Genomic DNA, 18,772 nt, shown 5'->3' with positions numbered 1-18,772 from the left:
TGCGGGACAGTCCTTCGGCGGATGTTGATGATGTAGTATCCTTCAAATCCAGCGGATTGAGGATCCTTCCTTGATAATGGGACACAGCTATAGAGTTATTTAAATGAGGGAATGAGCTGTGCAAACAGGAATGTGCAACTTGGATGATGTCAGGTGGCTGTTCATATGTTAATGAAGCGTGAAGAGGTGGAGGGAGAGTCAAGGAGGTCTCTGGTCTTCTTGCAGAGGAAGAAACTGTTCTGATGATGGCAGGTTTTGGTCCTGATGGACCGCAGAGTCCTGCAAGAGAGGAGTGACAGTCTGTGTCCAGGGTGGGGAGGGGTCGGCTACAATCTACAGTCCTTCAGGGGTAGTTCAGGTCCTGGAGGGGTAGTTCAGGTCCTGGAGGGGTAGTACAGGTCCTGGAGGGGTAGCACAGGTCCTGGAGGGGTAGTACAGGTCCTGGAGGGGTAGTACAGGTCCTGGAGGGGTAGTACAGGTCCTGGAGGGGTAGTTCAGGTCCTGGAGGGGTAGTAGAGGTCCTTCAGGGGTAGTACAGGTCCTGGAGGGGTAGTACAGGTCCTGGAGGGGTAGTTCAGGTCCTGGAGGGGTAGTTCAGGTCCTGGAGGGATGGCAGATTGCAGCCGATCACCTTCTCTGCACAGCGAATGATACGCTGCAGTCCGCCCTTGTTCTTGGTAGTGGAGGCAGTGAGGATGGACTCGATGATGGTAGTGTAGAAGTGCCCCAACATTATCTTTGGCAAGTTGAATTTCTTCACCTGCAGCAGAGAGAACATCCTCTGTTGGGCTGTTTTTTATTTCTTGGTGGAGTCAGGCAAGCTCAGCTGACCTCAGATGATGGTGTTGAACATAGTGCATTTTTAAGGCTTGGCCTGGCTTCTGGTTTCTGGTGTAGTATTTGCTTTAAATTTGCTTTCTGCTTGCTGCGGTTATGCTGTATTTGTATTTGTTTCTACTTAGTGGTTTTCACCTGACAGGCCTGAGTCACTTAAGATGAAGTTAGCCTGTTAAAAGGCTTTGTTTTTGGTTTCTGGGGGTGTGGTCTAGTGTGGTCGAGTGCCTTTATAACTCTACTTTAAGCTGAAAACCTCTAGTGCATTTTTTATTTTTGAGGAACTACCTGGGTTTGTTCTGCCATTATTACTCCTTCGGACATTTGTGTCTGTGAATTCACATTGCAACCCAAATTGTGCAACAAAATGTGAAGAGACGGTAGTGGTGTGTAACTAAGCAGCAGCATTACGTGTAGAATAAGCAACAACAGCGGCGAGTGAATTCAAAACAATGAAGGTGAAGAACCGCATGTCGTGCTGTTTCTCACTGTAGAGATTCTACAGACTCAGAGAAGGACTCAGTGAGAGTCGTGTTTCTAATGATACACTCCACTTCCTTTCTTTTTACCTCGGTGTTGATCGCACATACGTACGTATATACATATATAATAGAGCCTATAATATATTTTTCCCTCAGCAGCCATGGAAATTGTTCTTTACATTTATATTCCATTAAGTTGCACTGTTGGCATTTTAAAACTTCATGTGTTCTGTCATGAAACTGTAGTGACTCACAGGAAGTGATGCTTTTGTTTATCAACAGTGTAAATGATCAAACCTGCTGTTTCTGTTCTTCATGTGTTAGTTTTCACAGTGAAGCTGCTTTACTGTCTGACAGCATGAAAACTATCAAACTAAAATGTTATGAAACTGTTTTATTTTTGTTTGTTCAACCATGATCACAATGATATTCTGCTCTAATTTTATCTGCTACATTTACTTTAAATGTTTGTTTCATGTCTCATCTGATTCATGTGAACAAAATCTGTTGTTTATGTATTTCACTACTTCTATCTAGAACTTTACCGTAATAAATACAGTGCAACTTTTTTGTAATATTACGGTAAAATTATATTAGCACTGTTGATTTCCTGTTTAAGATTCCAATTTATTCCATATTTTACTGTATAAATAAAATGTTTTTCCATCAAAAGAAACGCTGTTCTGCCATATAATTGACAAGAAAATACTTTATAAATCCTGCATAAATTAAAGATTTTACCATAAACTATTACAGTATATTTCTGTTAGAGATATGGTGTTTAGTACATTTAACAGTGAGAAAAAGTATTGTTACAAAAAATAAATGCAAAAATGACAATGATGGCTTGTATATTTATTAGAGTATATTTTTGTGACAAACAAGGTGCCAGTGTATTTTACAGTGGAGTAATGTTTTGGGTTTTTTTATGTTAAAAATACTGTTTTGGCTGATATATACATTTACGGTGTTTTTCATTGTTACTGAAACTGAATTAACTCATTTATCATTTTACGGTCTTTTACTTTCAAGGTTTAGCAGTTTTTCACTGTAAAATCTACAGACATTTTTTACAGTGTAAAGAGACCTGGGAGTTTTCTACATTATTCTATTAAAGCAAGAAACTCCAAGAACAACAGTCCTTTTTGGAGTGGTGGTTCACTGATCTCTTTTCTACAGGTGAGAGGAAGTAATCAGAGATTTGTTTCCTCTGATCTGAAGACGTGTGTCTTTAGACTAGACAGGTATTTTTAAATTGAGTCAACTACAATAAGTCAATACACACATACACCCTATTCTCCCAGAAAGTTCAAACATGATCAGTAACATACCAATAATCAATTTTTATTTGCAATATAAAACAAAATTACAAAACGTTTATATTTCTGATTGAAATCCCCCTTTTGTTAAGGCGAGACACGCCAACATGTTTTTTTTTCTTTTTCTTCTGTAACGTGTCTTCTTTCAGAACAGTGGAAAGAAAAACACAACTTCAGTAAAATTTACATATATCACATTTCCATTTTTTTTGTTCATATATCATTAAAAGCCTTATTTACAGAACATTTTAATCCTAAAAATGCGGCAAACATTTAATTTTCATGGCTGATGACAGTATTTATGGATTATTAAAAAGAGATATCTAATATTCCCTCTGGAAAACAACATTTAAATATGTCAACAAAATGAAACAAGAATTTGGAACCTGGCTTTATCTCTGTTCTGCAAATTTGCACATTTAACACAATAATGGCTTATTTTTATAAAACTGGAAAACTTCTGATACAAAAAATATGACTTAATGTCAGTAATGAACTGGGGAGTTAAATTCCCTACACTATATACATCTATAGCATCTTGTCTTAAACCAGGGGTCGGCAACCTTTACTAACAAAAGAGCCATGGTGGCAAAAATAAGAGAAAAATTGTCGGAATTGAGCCGCAAAACTTATTTTGAATGAAAATAAAATAGCCTAAATTAGTCCACCAACATGACTAATTGGTCAAAATTAGCATTTATTAATATAATTTTGGAGTTTGTAATCGAAAGCTAGTCTAGCTAGGGAAACTCAAAACTAGATTTTAAGTTGGCAAAATGTATAGGTTAAGGTTTTTTAGATTTTCGTAAACTATGATGCACATTTTAGTTTACTAATGCAGTCATGGAAAAAGTTAGTAGACCATTGAATAATGAAGAGCTGATATCTAGCCATTTTACATGTTTTTTCTTGATAATGATTTTGGTTATTATCAAGAAAACATGAAAAATGTCTAGATATCAGCTCTTAAATTAAACTCTAATGTCTTTGTTGTTGTCATTATATTTGTCCAAACAAATGTACTTTTAGTTGTACAAGGCATTAAAATGAACAAGAAAATGAAGAAAACAAGGGTGGTCTAATCATTTTTTTCATGACTGTATGTTAAAAAGAAATGCTTTATTGCCATATATAAGCTTAACATTTTTACAATTGAAGAATCCAAATTGCTTTGGGCCTACACCAATGATAAATTAAAATTAAAATTATTATTTTTTTTGTCACAGCCACATGGAGCCACTGCAGATGGCCTGAAGAGCCACATGTGGCTCCAGAGCCGCAGGTTGCCCACCCCTGTCTTAAACATTGCAACTGAATTTTTCATTGTTGAGGTTCCACCACTAGGTGGCAGCAGGCCTTTATGTTTGAATGTGGCTGAGCTGCAGCAGGGTCAAACTGAGCCTGACTGAAAGTCTGTTGAAAGTCTGTTGCCACACACTCCTTCCTCGCTGTGTCCTAACTCGCTGTCATAACTCGATTACACTGCTTCATGGTGGTAAATAAAACTTGGGTGCATGCAAAGGCCTGGAGTGCAGCAGTTTGATCCTAAAGTGATCAACCCTGCTTTAACCCTTTGTGCGCCCATTCAGAAAATGTGTTATGTTTTATCCTTGGTGCAAAAATGTCCACTTCTTCAAAAATGCTATAAAAATATTATATATGAATATTTTTTGTCACTTTCAATGCATTAAATCTTTTGACCAACTTCAGTCCTGATCATAACTATAAAATGTACATGCATTTCTTAAATAATTTTAACCCTTTAATGCCCTTTTAGAAATGTAAATCCACATGTTTTAAATGATTAAAACACAAAATATGAAAATTTTCCATACACTAAGTGCAAACTGGATTTTTTTTGGTGGGGGGATTAGACCCTTGGATACATCAATAATTAACAACAACATTGATTTAAATGCATTATTATTTTTTGAGCAGTGTGAGTTTGTAAAAAAATAAACCCCACCTTTTATCCTTGGTGCAAAAAATGCTGAGTAATAAAAAATTATGCTCAAATTAGACTATGTTCAAGAGTGTATGTTTGAATGGGAGTCAATGGTGCAAGAAATGTCCTAAGGGTACTACGTGGAGCTATTTTTTTTACACAGTGAAATATCGCCCTATCAATTGATCTAAGGTCGAAATTTTAAAAGTTGATAGAAAACAAAGTTTTGTCCCACTATCAATAACACAGGCAAAATGATTGAGTATTTAAAAAAGAATAAAGAAATGTGCAAAAAAATGTACCTGGGGTGCACAAGGGTTAAAAATAATTAATGTAGCCTTCCTTAGTGGCAGGAAATTGTCAAAATGTAACCCTGCTTTCCTTTCTCTTTTTAAAATCTATCCTTGAATCTGCTTTATGCCCTGAATGCAGCTTTATAACAGCTCTGTTGCAGCTCTCAGCTGGAGGTCAGCTAAACTCTCTCTCAATAGTGTCCATCAGCTCTTCTTCTGATCCATCGTACAGGATGACCGGCATGGTGAGAGAGGAGCTGTGGCAGCTGCCAAAAGTCCTGCAGAGTGGAGAAACATCATCATCAACATGGTAATGGAAAAACTCAAACTAAATATAAGTTTTTGTGTGTTCATTTCCACAACAGATGTGTTATCTGTGAATCAGGGTTCCTACGATTCAAATAAGATTTTGAATAAAGTGCTTGGAACTGCTTAACCTTTTTGACATTTTGTGACATAATTTATAAGACAATAACATCTAGTTTAATTTGAAGATGTACAATAATCAGCATAGCCGACTATACACTGTTTGTACTGTATATAAATATTTATATTTAATAGTGATTTACCATTTATACAAGATAAAAGAAGATAGAACTTTATTAATCCCAAAGGAAATTCTGGTTCCAGCTTGCTCCAAAGCTACAAAAACAATCACAATATAGGATAATAAGAAAAACAATGAACAAAATAGGTAACAATAACAATAACAATATATAATATAAATATAAACCATTGGACATTTTTAAATCGTCTCTTAAAACTCACTTTTTCTCCCAGGCTTTCGAACCTGTATGAGAATAAAGTTGTTTTTGTGTGCTGTATTGTATATTTCATATCATATATTACTTGATGAAATTATCTTTTTTTTAATTCTATCTTAAAAACAGCTGCTGGATGCTGGAGGTGTTAGCTCTGTGTATGTATATATGTGTAATTGTTTTTATGTCTGGATGACTTTATTTTCTGAAAGTAGTTTTTGATGAGTAATTGTTTTTCTGTGGGTGTGATTTCTGTTTTTGTTTTTTATTTCTATTATTTTAAAATCTCATGTTATGTTGTTAAGTTCCTGTTATTGTTCATATTCATGTATGTTGGTCTTTTAGTTGTACTGTTAAAAAGCAATAAAAAGTCAATTACAAAAAACAAAAACAAACAGCTGCTGTACAGTGCTTGAAAAGCTTGAAAATGCACCTTTAAAATGCTTGAAAAGTGCTTGAATTTCACCTATTTGGAAAAAAGTGTAAGGACCCTGTTGAATAAATGAATCCACAACAAAATCAAACAATCCAGTGATGAATTTGGCCATATATATGTATATATTCTGCTTAGTTGTTTTATATATTCTAAATATATTATTAGATTATTTGTATTGAATGTTACGTAAGTACAGTACTTGAGTAAATTAGTTACATTCCACCACTGCTGAGAATACTCTAAAATAGATCTATATGAATGAATTCTTTGCTCATGTGGTGTTTCAGGTGGAAGATGTCTTCTGGGGATGGAACAACGAGGTTCATGTGTTTGACCCCATGCAGGCCAGCTGGAGTGAACCACAGACGCATGTAAGTCATTTAGTCTGGTTCATGCTTTTATAAACTGGATGCAATGCAAAGATTCTGATTAGTGATTTGTTAGGACAGTTTCAATATTCTCCGATGATGTAACAGTGACAGGTTTTCTGTGCAGGGCCGTGCTCCGGCCCCCAGGGCCGCCCACGCCAGCGCCACCATCGGAGGCAGAGGATACATCTGTGGAGGCCGAGTCATGGTGAGAGATCTACAGGCCAGTCTGCTATTAGTAGTGGCTGAAGAAGTATTCAGATTCCTTACTTAAGTAAAAGTACTACACTGTGAAATTAGCCGTGTTTCCTTTAGCGGTCTCAGGCCACACCCTCTCAAATGTCCGCTCACTCTTCGACCGTGATCCATGATCACATACGTGACGGATTAAACGCGGGAGACTCAACTGTGGCCACCGTCGCTAACTGTGCACAACTTCAACAGCTGATCATAAACAAAGCAGCATGGCTAATTAACCGGCATTGCTAACTGTGCACAGAGTGTCCGGTGCTTGTTGTAAACAAAGAGAGATTGCTAAGTGAACACCTCCTGCAGCAGCAGCAGCAGCTGGGAGAGACTGCTGCAGGAGGACTGTGCCGCTTCAACTCGTTCTTACTCGTTAAAAAGAGTAAGAAGGAGTCTCCAATAACACCAGCAAAAGTCGCTGGATATGTTGCCTGTCGCTTTTTAAAAAAATAGTCACTAAGGGGGTCTGAAAAGCCGCTAAATATAGCAACAAAGTTGCTAAGTTGGCAACAGTGGTTTACAAATGGCGCGTGTTGTTGTCGTGTAGAGTACTACGTCAGAAAAAAGGCCCTGCTCTTCAACAGGGACGAAAAAGGTCCTGACAAAAGTCCGCTCCAGACGGCTCGTATTCATATTAGGGGCGTTTTGGTGAGTGAGACCCGCCTCATTCCGGGTATTGGTCGGTAGTGGAAACAGCCCTAATACTGCACTGCAAGTAAAAGTCCTGCATTGAAACTTTACTCAAGTAAAAGTACAAAAATATAAGCATCAAAATGTACTTAAGTAAAAAAAGTAAAAGTACTTGTTATGCATAATGACCTCACTCAGATTGTTATATATATTCCAAATATATTAATTAAATTATTTGTATTGATGCATTTATGTAAGCTCCATCCATCCATCCATCCATTCTCGTATGCTTATCCGGGGCCGGGTCGCGGGGGCAGCAGGCTAAGCAGGGCATTCCAGGCGCCCCTCTCCCCAGCCACAACGTCCAGCTCCTCCTGGGGGACCCCGAGGCGTTCCCAGGCCAGGCGAGAGATATAATCCCTCCACCGTGTTCTGGGTCTTCCCCGGGGCCTCCTACCAGTTGGACGTGCCCGGATCACCTCTAACGGGAGACGCCCGGGAGGCATCCTTACTAGATGCCCAAACCACCTCAACTGGCTCCTTTCGACGCGAAGGAGCAGCGGCTCTACTCCGAGCTCCCTCCGGATGTCTGAGCTCCTCACCCTATCTCTAAGGCTGAGCCCAGCCACCCTACGGAGGAAACTCATTTCGGCCGCTTGTACCCGCGATCTCGTTCTTTGGGTCACTACCCATGCTCATGACCATAGGTGAGGGTTGGAACGTAGATGGACCGGTAAATCGAGAGCTTTGCCTTCAGGCTCAGCTCCTTCTTCACCACAACGGTCCGGTACAACGCCCGCATCACTGCTGACGCCGCACCAAACCGCCTGTCCATCTCACGCTCCATTCTACCCTCACTCGTGAACAAGACCCCAAGATACTTGAACTCCTTCGCTTGAGGCAGTACCTCTCTCCCCACCCGGAGGGGGCAGTCCACCGTTTTCCGGCAGAGAACCATGGCCTCAGACTTGGAGGTGCTGACTCTCATCCCAACCGCTTCACACTCGGCTGCAAACCGCCCTAGTGAGTGCTGGAGGTCTCGGCTTGATGAAGCCAAAAGAACCACATCATCTGCAAAAAGCAGAGATGCAATTCTAAGGTCACCAAACCGGATCCCTTCCTCCCCCCGGCTGCGCCTTGAGATCCTGTCCGTGAAGACCACGAACAGAATCGGAGACAAGGGGCAACCCTGGCGGAGGCCAACACCCACTGGGAACGCGTTTGACGTTGTGCCGAGTATGCGGACACAGCTCTCACTTTGGTTATATAGGGGCCGGATAGCTCGTAGCAACGAGCCCGGTACCCCATACTCCCGCAGTACCCCCCACAAGACTCCCCGAGGGACACGGTCATAAGCCTTCTCCAAATCCACAAAACACATGTAGACTGGATGGACAAACTCCCATGACCCCTCCAGGAGCCTCGAAAGGGTAAAGAGCTGGTCCGTCGTTCCACGGCCAGGACGAAAGCCGCATTGTTCCTCCTGAATCTGAGGTTTGACAATCGGCCGGAGCCTCCTTTCCAGCACCCTGGAGTAGACTTTCCTGGGGAGGCTGAGAAGTGTGATTCCACGGTAATTGGAACACACCCTCCGGTCCCCCTTTTTGAAAATGGGAACCACCACCCCGGTCTGCCACTCCACTGGCACTGTCCCAGACCTCCACGCGACACTGAAGAGGCGTGTCAACCATGACAACCCAACAGTGTCCAGAGCCTTCAGCATCTCAGGGCGAATCTCATCTAACCCTGGCACCTTGCCGCCGGGCAGCTTTTTAACTACCTCGGCGACCTCTGCCAGGGATATTGATGAGTCTTCCCCCGAGTCTTCAGACTCTGCCTCCTCTGCGGAGGACGTTTTGGCTGGATTAAGGAGTTCCTCAAAGTGTTCTTTCCACCGTCTAAGGACATCCCCAGGTCGGGTCAGCAGGTCTCCTCCCCCGCTGAACACAGCTTGGGCCAAACCCTGCTTTCCTTTCCTGAGTCGCCTGACGGTTTTCCAGAACCTCTTTGAGGCCGACCGAAAGTCCCCCTCCATGGCCTCCCCAAATTCCTCCCATACCCGAGTTTTCGCTTCAGCGACAGCCACAGCTGCAGCCCTTCTGGCCAAACGGTACCTGCCCGCTGCTTCCGGAGACCCCTCAGCCAGCCAAGACCGGAAGGCCTCCTTCTTCAGCTTGACGGCCTCCCTCACCGCTGGTGTCCACCAGCGGGTTCTTGGGTTGCCACCACGACAGGCACCAACGGCCTTCAGGCCACAGCTCCAACCAGCCGCGTCCAACCAGGCGTGAGTTGAAGACCCTGCAGACAGGGGCCTCCGCTAGACGTTCCCAGTTCACCCTCACTACACGTTTGGGTTTGCCAGGTCTGTCCAGCATCCTCCCCCGCCACCTGATCCAACTCACCACCAGGTGGTGATCAGTTGACAGCTCTGCTCCTCTCTTCACCCGGGTGTCCAGAACATGCGGCCGCAGATCTGATGACACGATAATGAAATCGATCATCGATCTTTGGCCTAGAGTGCTCTGGTACCAGGTACACTTATGAACAACTCTATGTTCGAACATGGTGTTCGTTATGGACAATCCGTGACTAGCACAGAAGTCCAATAACAGAACACCACTCGGGTTTAGATCGGGCAGGCCGTTCCTCCCAATCACCCCCCTCCAGGTACCATCATCGTTACCCACGTGAGCGTTGAAGTCTCCCAGAAAAACAATAGAGTCCCCAGATGGTACCTCTTCCAGGACACCACCCAGAGACTCCAAGAAGGCCGGGTACTCCGAACTGCTGTTTGGTGCATAAGCACAAACAACAGTCAGAGACCTTCTCCCTGCGACTTGCAGCCGCAAGGAGGCGACCCTCTCGTTCCTCGGGGAGAACTCCAACGCAGCAGCGCTCAGCCGGGGGCTTGTGAGTATCCCCACACCCGCCCGACGCCTCTCACCCTGGGCAACTCCGGAAAAGGAGAGAGTCCAGCCTCTCTCCAGGAGTTTGGTTCCAGAGCCCACGCTATGCGTGGAGGTGAGCCCAACTATTTCTAGTTGGTAACGCTCCACCTCCGGCACAAGCTCGGGCTCCTTCCCCGCCAGCGAGGTGACGTTCCACATCCCCAGAGCTAGCCGCTGGAGCCGGGGGTCAGCACGCCCAGGTCCCCGCCTTTGCCTGCCGCCCGACTCTCTGCGCACCCGACCCTTATGCCTGAGTCTGCGGGTGGTGGGCCCACAGGTCGGTTTATGTAAGCTGTGTTTTAATTTTGTAAAGACAGGGCTCATTTAATTACTTAATACACTGTTATAAGATCTAATTTTAAAAAATTCTAATCACTTTAAATTGATCATAAATTTTATGTTAAATCTCAACCTGTAAAGTAAATAAAGCTGTCAGCTAAATGTAGTGGAGTAGAAGTATAAAGTTACATAAAACGGAAATACTCAAGTAAAGTACAAGTACCTCAAAATTGTACTTAAGTACAGTACTTGAGTAAATGTACTTGGTTAAACTCCACCACTGGCTGTTAGTGACTCTTCTTTTTATTGCAGGAAACAAGGACTAGTGACATTCACTGCCTGGACTTTGAATCGTGGACATGGACTGAAATGTAAGTTAGTGCTTATGATCAAGTACCAGTGTGCCCAAATTACTTCTATTTCAACCTAATCATTTATATTTAAAACAGCCTAATCTTTCTTTCTTTCTGTTGAAAAATGTGTTTTCCAGAGTCCCAGCGTCCTCCACTCCAGTGGGCAGATCGTGGCACACGCTCACCGCCGTGTCAGACAGCAGCTTGTTCCTGTTCGGAGGTCTCAGTGTCGACTGCAAACCAATAAGTAAGAAAAGGTTCCCACTTACTCACTTTTATTGTCCTTGTTCTTTAATTGTTGTAGTTTCAAGGACACATATCTTTCTTAATCAATCAGGTGATGGCTGGTTGCTTGACGTTGCAACAAAGAAATGGAGAGAAATTGAGCATCCTTATAAGAATAAGCCAAGGTAGGAATTCATGAATATTTTTTACATAGGTTTTACATTCAGTTTGCAAACAGAAACACTTCAAAGAAAAGTTACTGTATTGTGAGCAGCGTCTTTTCTTCTGTTGAAGGTTGTGGCACACAGCATGTCCAGGCAAGGACTCTGATGTGATCGTGTTTGGTGGGAGTTGTGACTACATCCTCCTTGTCGACACCGTAAGTATCAGAGTGACACTTTAGATGCGGAAAAAGATGTGAAATTATTCTAATTTTACAGAAATTATCAAGATAAATCCCTAAAAGTGACACAAATCCAGCACAAGCCCAGTAGTAAAGGGCTAAAATCAACAGTTTTTCTATAAACTCTCAACAGCTCTATAATAAACCTGCAACTGTTAGTTTATTAGATGATGTATATATATATATATATATATATATATACATACATGTTGTATGCTGCACATAAATATTTATCCTGCAATATGTTCATGTATGTAACACATAATCAAAAAAGGGGGTGAAAAGGAACAGAGGATCCATGTTGTAAAGAGTTTTTTGTGTTAATATATCAAAATGGACCTTTAAAAGCCCTCCTGAAAAGCTCAAGCTGTCAGTGTGCTGCCAGGTGCTCAGCCACTCCTTCACTAGTTGGAGACCTGGATCACTCTCAACTGGGATGAGTTTTTCCTCATCTCAACATGACAAAGTACTCACTCAAAGTGAAACACAGTCACGCTCAGCATGTATGCACATGCATGACCTGAGGGGAAACTTGTTTATTTATGTCCTGTGTTTAACAACACATTTTACATCATTACTGCAGAGTGGACTGCAGGGGAACATCACTCTACCACAGTAACCACATTCAAACTTTCATTCTCAGTGGAAACACTGGTTTAAAAATAATTACAGATGCTTTTCCAAAATGTAAACAAACTATACATTCATGCATCTTTACAAGGTGAGCCACAGAGGAGTCGATGAAACATTAAAAGAATATGAAACTTGTTATTTTATGTAACTTTATACTTTTACTCCACTACATTTAGAGCACACCTTATAGTCGGGGAGCCAAAGTCTCAACAGTGGGTTGAACCTGACATCGTCTGTCATACTTTTTATTTGTGTTTTTTCTGTTAACTTTGACCCTGAGGACCAATAATTGGAGGGTCTGCTCTGCCAGAAATATCGCCAAAATCAATGGATCTGTGATGATTTCACTACTAGTTGGCGATCAACAAGCTCAGAACCTCAATAGAATTTTAAGCTACTCCCAAAAATCATGGCAGAGGCTTTTTATTAAATGTCAACATAACCCTGTTCTCCCAATGGAAATGTGTCACACAAGATATATAACACAGCAAAATGACTTTCATTATTTTATTTTAACAGGCTTTACCTGCAAACAGGTCCTACCTGTTTGCAGGGCCTGTTTGGGACAAGTGAAAAAACATTCGTGTTGTTGCACACTTGTCCCAAACAGGCCCTGCAAACATGTAGGATCTGTTTGGCTCCCCGACTATTATCAGGTGTAATCAACGGAGTGAAGACAGTTCAGGTGAGATAAATGGAGTTCAGTCTTGGTTAGAATAACAACATGCAGCCCTCGCTGGGAGGCATTCTTTGTGTGAAACAAGTATGTAAGGTTCACGCTGCAAAAGAGGAGCAAAAAGTAACAAGAAGAGGAAACGGCGCTTTTATCTGTCGTTGACTTGATCCTGTGGGAAAGATTTGATCCACACCAGTGGGACGATACAGAAGTTTTAAAAAGAGGACTGGATGATTTACAGGTGAGTTCGATTCACTTTCTGGTGTCTGAATATTCTCTTTGTCTCTGAGCTGTGGCTCAGCTGGTAGACAGTAGTAGACAGTAGTAGATTTCCCAGCTGTTTTAACTGTAGCACTTGCAAGTACAGCTGCGTATTAACATAGGCCATGTTACATTGTTGTAGTGAATGTAGTGACTCCATTATGTACACTACTAAAGTTATATGAAAACACCAGTTGAACACTAAAATGTCCCTGCTTTCAGCATTCACTACCTAATTTTGCTTTTTAACATCAATGTAAAAAAAACTTACATTGCAATGATATAGAGGATAAATAAAGATAAATATATAAATATACAATGTCCCAGTTTTCACCACAATTAATGTTGCATAATTGTCCTCATAACTGTTGCTTGTGGCTGGATTGTTGATGCATGCGCAGATTGTGAGGTCGATCATGTTTGCTAGCAAGTGGGGGCGTATTAGGCTAGCTGGTCAGTAATGCTCCAAAAGTGGATTCAAGATTTCTTTTCCAGACTCCCCTCTGACACAGTTAGCGCCAGAGAGAGAGAGAGAGAGAGAGAGAGAGAGAGAGAGAGAGAGATGCTTCACTTCACTTTGACAACTGGATCAGCAGTACCTCACAGATCTGTGCCAGTAGGCCGACAGCTACAGGGGTCGCAGCAGATACCCACGGAGGATCTGTACCTTTAATACTCACATTGGAAATGCTTGTTTTCAGCTTTAACGCCCTCCTGCTTTTTCTCCACAGCTCATCTCAGATTCTTATTTCTTTACTGGCGCCATCTAGTGTCAGAAACACACTGTTGTATCTTTGGTCAGGCTTAATAAGTATGTGTCATATTTTCTCTGTTTCACCTGTAATGTGTGACTCTTCACCTCTGTCTCCTCTCTCAGGGAGAAGATGATCTGCAGCATCCTGCTCGTCCTCAGCCTGACCTCCTGTGTCTCTGGTTAGTTTACTCCTTCACTTTATTATCCACAGAGAAGAAGAAAGTCTGTCTGGTCCTCACTTTCCCTCTCTGTCTCCTCAACAGGAATATTAGTAGTGAATGTGACACAGACCTCCTATCAGGCAGAGGAGAACCAGAACATCACACTGGAGTGGACCTGGACCAGTAGTAACACTTCCCTCAAACACTTATTTATCACCTGCCAACTGTTAGCTGAACTCAGAAGTTTATTCCTGTTTGATCTACATGAAGGTGTTGAGGTCCCAGAGACTCAGGATCAACAGTTTGCAGGACGAGTCCAGTTTGACAAAGACGTCCTCAGAGAAGGACGACTCAGACTTCATTTGTCCAGACTCAGGACCAATGACTCTGGACGTTATCTGTGTGATGTGCATGCAGGTTATCATGGGGGCTCTCGCTCATGTTGGCTCAACGTCACTGGTAAGTTGATCCAGTTGAACTTTGTTTTCTTATTTTTTAATAAAAATCTGAGAAGAAAATTATTGAAGACTTCACAAATCTTGATACTTTCTTTTCTATTCCAGTCAATTTTTTTTTACTTCACATGAATGACTCAGATCTGTTTGTTCTCTTTGCAGCAGCAGCGAGGGATCGGCCCGAACCTGAGACACCAAACACACCAAGTCAGGGAACAGATCCTCCTCCAGCAAGAAGTGGACCACAACCAAAGAGTCGAGGAATGATCAGCCTCTACTGTGTACTGGGACTGACAGCAGCAGCTCTGTTGAGTCTTTGTTTCTGTTACTTTCTGCGAAAAAGGGAAAAGGAAAAGGAAACAGTTTCATCAACAACTTATCAAATTATACAAATGAAATGTTACTGACAGGTCACTGTAAGTCCGAACACATCAGCAGGTAGCAATAGCAACAACTTTGAGGTAGTACAGGTCCTGGAGGGATAGTACAGGTCCTCGAGGGGTAGTACAGGTCCTGGAGGGATGGCAGATTGCAGCCGATCACCTTCTCTTCACAGCGAATGATACGCTGCAGTCCGCTCTTGTCCTTGGCAGTGGCAGCAGCGTACCAGATGGTGATGGAGGAAGTGAGGATAGACTTTAGCAAGTTGAATTTCTTCACCTGCTGCAGGGAGAACATCCTCTGTTGGGCTGTTTTTATTTCTTGGTGGAGTCAGGCAAGCTCAGCTGAGCTCAGATGATGGTGTTGAAGGTAGAGCTGAAGTCCACAAACAGGATCCTGGCGTAGGTTCCTGCAGAATCCAGGTGCTGGAAAGTGTTTTTCTGCAAAAGTGCCATAGCAAACTCTGCCATTATTACTCCTTCAGACATTTGTGTCTGTGAATTCACATTGCAATCCGAATTATGCAACAAAATGTGAAGAGACGGTAGTGGTGTGTAGCTAAGCAGCAGCATTACGTGTAGAATAAGCAACAACAGCGGCAAGTGAATTTAAAACAATGATGGTGAAGAACCGCATGTCGTGCTGTTTCTCACTGTAGAGATTCTACAGACTCAGAGAAGGACTCAGTGAGAGTCGTGTTTCTAATGGTACACTCCACTTCCTTTCTTATTAACACTTTAAAAAAGATCATTTAACGTCCCCCCCATTACACCTCAGTGATATACAGACTGAAGGAGAAACATCACAGAGGTCTTACAGGAGTTTGGGATGGTTTTTAGAAGGACAGAACAGGATAATAGAAGAGGTCCTGAAGGAAGCACATGGCATGTCTCCAGTGTTTCAAATGTCAGTGTATATTTTGAAATATATATAATAGAGCCTATAATATTTATTTTCCTCAGCAGTCATGACAAAGTGTGTGGGCCCATGGAAAATTGTTGTTTATATTTATATTTATATTCTATTAACTTGCACTGTTGGCATTTTAAAACTTCATGTGTTCTGTCATGAAACTGTAGTGACTCACAGGAAGTGATGCTTTTGTTTATCATCAGTGTAAATGATCAAACCTGCTGTTTCTGTTCTTCATGTGTTAGTTTTCACAGTGAAGCTGCTTTACTGTCTGACAGCATGAAAACTATCAAACTACTATGTTATGAAACTGTTTTATTTTTGTTTTTCCACCATGATCACAAAGATCTTCTGCTCTAATTTTATCTGCTACATTTACATTAAATGTTTGTTTCATGTCTCATCTGATTCATGTGAACAAAATCTGATGTTTATGTATTTCACTACTTCTATCTAGAACTTTACCGTAATAAATACAGTGCAACTTTTTGCAATATTACGGTAAAATTATATTAGCACTGTTGATTTCCTGTTTAAGATTGCCAATTTATTCCATATTTTACCGTATAAATAAAACGTTTTTCCATCAAAAGAAACACTGTTCTGCCATATAATTGACAAGAAAATACTTTATAAATCCTGCATAAATTAAAGATTTTACCATAAAATATTACAGTATATTTCTGTTAGAGATATGGTGTTTAGTACATTTAACAGTGAGAAAAAGTATTTTTTTTAAATGAATGCAAAAATTAAAGTGATGCTTGTAAAATTATTACAGTATATTTTTGTGACAAACACGGTGCCAGTGTATTTTACAGTGGAGTAATGTTTTAAAAAATTTTTTTTTTTTTAATGTTAAAAATACTGTTTTGGCTGATATATACATTTACGGTGTATTTATTTCCTTTGTTGAAAGCATGGCAGCTACTAACATTTCTATGTAACCCAAATGTATATATGGATCTGTTTTTTGTTTTGTTTTTGTTTTTTCTTTTCTCTCTCCATTGTGATTTCCTTTTTTTATTTACTTAGTTTGTGTATGTGTCGGTGTCTGGATGTATTGAAAGTTGCTTGGAGTCCAGTACTTGTGTGTGTGGGGCATTGGGAGGTTTGTTTGATTGGACAGGAACTAGACTTGATTGTCTCATGTGAGAATTGTATCTTCTTTGTCCGATGTATTTGAAAAACTTGAAAATTAAAAAAAGTTTACAGTCTTTTACTTTCATGGTTTAGGAGTTTTTCACGTAAAATCTACAGACATTTTTTTACAGTGTAAAGAGACCTGGGAGTTTTCTACATTATTCTATTAAAGCAAAAAATTCCAAGAAGAACAGTCCTTTTTGGAGTGGTGGCTCACTGATCTCTTTTCTACAGGTGAGAGGAGGTAATCAGAGATTTGTTTCTTCTAATCTGAAGGTGTGTGTTATTAGACTAGACAGGTATTTTAAATATGAGTCAACTACAATAAGTCAATACTCACACACAATTCTCCCAGAAAGTTCAAACATGATCAGTAACATACCAATAATCAATTTTTATTTGCAATATAAAACAAAATTACAAAACGTTTATATTTCTGATTGAAATCCCCCTTTTGTTAAGCCGAGACACGCCAACATGTTTTTTTTTTCTTTTTCTTCCGTAACGTGTCTTCTTTCAGAACATGGAAAGAAAAGCAGCACTTCAGTAAAACTTACATGTCAAATTTCAATTTTTTTGTTCATATATCATTAAAAGCCTTATTTATAGAACATTTTATTCCTTAAATGTGGCAAACATTTATTTTCATAGCTGATGACAGTATTTATGGATTGTTTGAACCTGGCTTTATCTCTGTTCTGCAAATTTGCACATTTAACACGATAATGGCTTATTATAAAACTGGAAAACTTCTGATACAAAAAATCTGACTTATATGATGATATCTCTAAGTTAAATTCCCTACATTATATACATCTATAGCGTCTTGTCTTAACCCTTATGCCCTCCTCGGGCATTTTAGGCCATTTTTCTCTTCTTCTTTTTGTCATTTGTTGATCATTTTGGCTGTGTTACAGCTTGAGGCATGAATTTTTGCAGGAACTTTACTCTTTAGCAAAATTATGTATGGTGATTTAATAGCAGTTTTAGAGTGTGTGGCCTTTTTTGGCCACGAGGGTCAGGAGAGCGTAGTAAATTTGAGGAGGACATAAGGGTTAAACATTGCAACTGAATTTGTCATTGTTGAGGTTCCACCACTAGGCGGCAGCAGGCCTTTATGTTTGAATGTGGCTGAGCTGCAGCAGGGTCAAACTGAGCCTGACTGAAAGTCTCTGTTGCCACACATTCCTTCCTCACAAGGGTGGAAAAGTGCAGGAACTGTGGTCAGGAAGGAAACCTTAAATAAACAGTCCCACCTCATACCTTAGCAGGGTCACCATTTATGGAAAACTACACTATACAATCTGCTGCACGCACAAAAGTGCTGCTAGAAATTTTTTTTTGAACAAAGCATGGCCACAAGAATGTGCACTTACTGCTCTATTTTAGCTCCAACAACCAGATAAATATCTATCCTCTTTACCTATTAACAGACAGGTTAGAGTAAAGTGAGTAATAGGTAACAAATAAGTAGCGTGAGCTCTGTGGGAGCCTGGCAACGTGCAGGGGGTGACAGCGACACCTTACCGCTCCAGATAACACACGGAGGAGGCTTCTGAGCCTCCTGGCACCTGTTCAACTCGCTGTTATAACTCGATTACACTGCTTCATGGTGGTAAATAAGACTTGGGTGCATGCAAAGGCCTGGAGTGCAGCAGTTTGATCCTAAAGTGATCAACCCTGCTTTAACCCTTTGTGCACCCCTTCAGAAAATGTACATGTATTACCCTTGGTGCAAAAAATGTTCACTTCTTCAAAAATGCTATAAAAATATTATAAATGAATATTTTTTTTCACTTTCAATGCATTAAATTGTTTGACCAACTTCAGTCCTGATCATAACTATAACATTTACATGCATTTCTTAAATAATT

General features: G+C 40.9%; 2 long non-coding RNA genes across 2 annotated transcripts; both read left to right on the top strand.

The window, feature by feature from the left end:
* The first annotated feature begins 6,562 nt into the window (after positions 1-6,562).
* Positions 6,563-11,143, top strand: LOC131987752 (uncharacterized). The gene is made up of 3 exons (XR_009395827.1): positions 6,563-6,646; positions 10,854-10,912; positions 11,032-11,143. It is a non-coding gene; the product is annotated as an uncharacterized LOC131987752 (long non-coding RNA).
* A 1,758-nt stretch (positions 11,144-12,901) lies between these two features.
* LOC131987855 (uncharacterized) lies at positions 12,902-14,246 on the top strand. The gene is made up of 3 exons (XR_009395832.1): positions 12,902-13,072; positions 13,970-14,025; positions 14,110-14,246. It is a non-coding gene; the product is annotated as an uncharacterized LOC131987855 (long non-coding RNA).
* The last annotated feature ends 4,526 nt before the right edge of the window (positions 14,247-18,772 follow it).

The sequence above is a fragment of the Centropristis striata genome, chromosome 16, assembly GCF_030273125.1.
Source record: "Centropristis striata isolate RG_2023a ecotype Rhode Island chromosome 16, C.striata_1.0, whole genome shotgun sequence".
NCBI classification, from domain to species: domain Eukaryota; kingdom Metazoa; phylum Chordata; class Actinopteri; order Perciformes; family Serranidae; genus Centropristis; species Centropristis striata.
Note: the sequence above shows the minus strand (reverse complement) of the source record. Positions and strands in the feature narration are given on the sequence as shown.